This window comes from Poecilia mexicana, unplaced genomic scaffold (genome assembly GCF_051168715.1).
Source record: "Poecilia mexicana isolate PSO_F unplaced genomic scaffold, ASM5116871v1 scaffold_15, whole genome shotgun sequence".
NCBI lineage: Eukaryota > Metazoa > Chordata > Actinopteri > Cyprinodontiformes > Poeciliidae > Poecilia > Poecilia mexicana.
The window spans coordinates 3,217,944-3,220,716 of NW_028263384.1; the positions used below are offsets into that span (position 1 = coordinate 3,217,944).

General features: G+C 39.8%; 1 long non-coding RNA gene across 2 annotated transcripts; it reads left to right on the forward strand.

Moving 5' to 3' along the window:
* The first annotated feature begins 1,022 nt into the window (after nucleotides 1-1,022).
* Nucleotides 1,023-1,897, forward strand: LOC106911076 (uncharacterized). 2 transcript variants are annotated; one of them, XR_015765457.1, is made up of 3 exons: nucleotides 1,023-1,192; nucleotides 1,263-1,329; nucleotides 1,397-1,897. It is a non-coding gene; the product is annotated as an uncharacterized LOC106911076 (long non-coding RNA). The 2 variants fall into 2 exon arrangements; XR_015765456.1 differs by having other exon boundaries at nucleotides 1,023-1,329.
* The last annotated feature ends 876 nt before the right edge of the window (nucleotides 1,898-2,773 follow it).

Genomic DNA, 2,773 nt, shown 5'->3' on the forward strand with positions numbered 1-2,773 from the left:
TGAACAGAATCTTCATCACTTAGTGACCTTTGTCTTTTCCCCAAGTCTGCTGCAGTTGAACAGTGATCGTAGGGTGGAGGCAGAGGAGACGGTCGAATTCAGGGGCCAGGGCTGGGGCTGACGGATCTTGCCCTTTCTTGCGGCGTGAAGTCTCAACTTTTCCCTTGGTCCCAGGGTGTGGTCCTCTGCTGATCTTTCGTCTGCGTCCTCTTGTTGACTCTCCTTCAGCGCCGCGGACTAAGAACAGTTTCCTCCCCAGCTTGCTAGCTTTTAAACCCTCTTGGTTCATAGTTGTGTGTGGGAGAGGTCCCATGACTCATCCTTCCCGATTATTTCATCGGAAAGCACCCATCCTCCCCAAACTCCACTCCACCCTGAATTTGGAAATACCAAAATTTTTCTTGTCTGACTGTTGCAACTCTTGTCCAATACTTCTCTTTTTTCTCCTGTTGGCTATTTGGCAGTTATTGCCTTTTTAGGAGTTGTTTTGGGACCTCCGCCCAGCTCAGTGTACTGCCTGTGACACAGTTCCTTTTTCCTTCTCATGTACTCAAACCTACAGTCCTCTTATAATGTACCATGAAACATAATCAACTTGTTTTGTCATTATCTGAAATCATACAACAATTAAGTTGTCACTGTTATTACAGATCATGAATACAAACAAAATCATACAACAATTAAGCTGTCACTGTTATTACAGATCATGAATACAGAATACAGATTATATATTTCAATTAGTCATTACAGACATCGTAAACACGAAACCTCAATCATTCCAACTACTACACACGTGTATTTTGTATTTCCTTTCCTTAATCATCCTTAAATCAATATACAAGATCACTGTTATTCCTCAGGCCTTTACCCTGCTTTCTGCGTGTACCTAGAGAGATCTCACAAGTTCATGCCAGTTTTCTTGACACAGCATAAATGGTACGCTGCCACTTTAAGGTTAATTTCGGCTGCTGCGTATAAGCAAGCCTTCATCTGTCATGAGGCTGCTTGCGTCGTGACGTCAACTCAATCGGCTTCCTTTGTTTGTACCGTGCTGGGTAAGCGTGGCTGTTTTATCGTTTTTTTTGTCTGCTTTAATAGTAGTTAGTGCTAACTGGTCTATCTGCTTAGTCTCCTTTGCTGCACCTCCAATATCTGGACCGATCTGTCCATTCATTTGTTTGCTGACAGGAAGGTAAGGGCTAACGTGGCTAGGTAACATCTACCCCATGTAAACAAAACCTTCACATAGCATTTTCTTACAGTTGCACTGTATCTAGGCAGAATTGGGGATCTGGTTATTTGGCAGTGCAGTCATTTATCAGGTCACAGGTAAGCAGCTGCTGCAAGTTATGTTTTTGTTAGCAGTTGTATTAATAATTTGCTCTGTTCTTTTTAGCCTTCTGATGACTCATCAGCATTGTAGCTGCTCGCTGCTGTATACCTACCTATAAATTGTTTTAAAAAAAACCAACCTGCACTTTCCCTGCTGCCGGGAGCATTGATGGCACTACAAAGGGGATAAAGTGCAACATTGTAGTGCTATTGTACCACTGTTTTACTCAGAGTTTCATTTTTTTGTCTTTCTTTTAGGGATTTGAGGCTTCTGTGGTGGCGGTGGTGACCCCTGGTGGCAGTGTCTTGTCTTGTGTGTTTTGTTGGAGCACCTTTTTCTTTCTTTGTTGTGTTTTTTGTAGTGTCCAGGGTGGTCCCTTTTTCTGCACTGGATGTTGCCCCCTTCCCTCACTACTTCCCCCATTGGTAAGCCTCAGTTTTCTTTGAAATGTAGACATTTTCTTATAATCTTGTCAAATGCATTCACCGTTTTAACCATTCAATTTCAGATTATTGGAAATTTAAGATGTATTGAAATTTAATAAATTTTGTAGAACTTTTTGAATCTCGTCTCCTCATTTCCAGCAGAACTTACCTGTGTTCTTATTACATTACATTTTCCTGGAGTTATTCCAGGTAGCGTTGTCGGTCATTGTAACCCTTAACATTCTATATTTGGGTTCATAATAAGAAAATCCACCCCCAGGTTGCCACACATCCCTTTTTTTTTTTTGTACGTCTCACTTTTCTAAATTTTTGCGTATGCCAAGTTTTGGTGTGAAAACTGCGCATTCTTTCATGCATGAGGCTCCAGGTTGTTGAAGAAGGAGTTGTTGGGCAGAATAGGAAGGCTTCAGACGATGCACTGATGAAATGTTTTCTACATGACACCGTTGCTGCTGCCATCTAAATGTTTCACTGTTGCAGCTATTTTACCTCAACTTCATGTTATTGGTTAAATTTTTTTTTCAGTAAATAAGGTCATGGTCATAATTTCACTAAAATCTGACATTATGAAATCTGTGTTCTGTGAATAAAAATATTTTAAATATTTAATCCCTTGTAAACTTTTAAAGATTTATGGGAATTTGCAGATATCTGTAAGCTGATACACATTCTGTCAAATAAAATAATTAAAACAGCTTATTGTAATCTAACATACAGTAACATTGTGTCAAAATTAATTACACTACATGAACTGTAAAATAATGCTAAGATGCTATTTTCTTGCCCAAGAGTAGTTGACTGTTTTACTTTCAATCTACAGTAGTAGGTGTCCCTGCTGCCAGTAATTTGCTGTTATTTTCACGGTGAAGTCCTTTACAGTATAGCTGGTAGCGGCATTATGAAGACAGCTCCTTCTTTACTTCTGTCAGCTGTCTAACATCAATGTTCTTGTGCTTTTGCAAACCAACCATGGATTTACCCTTAACTGAATAAA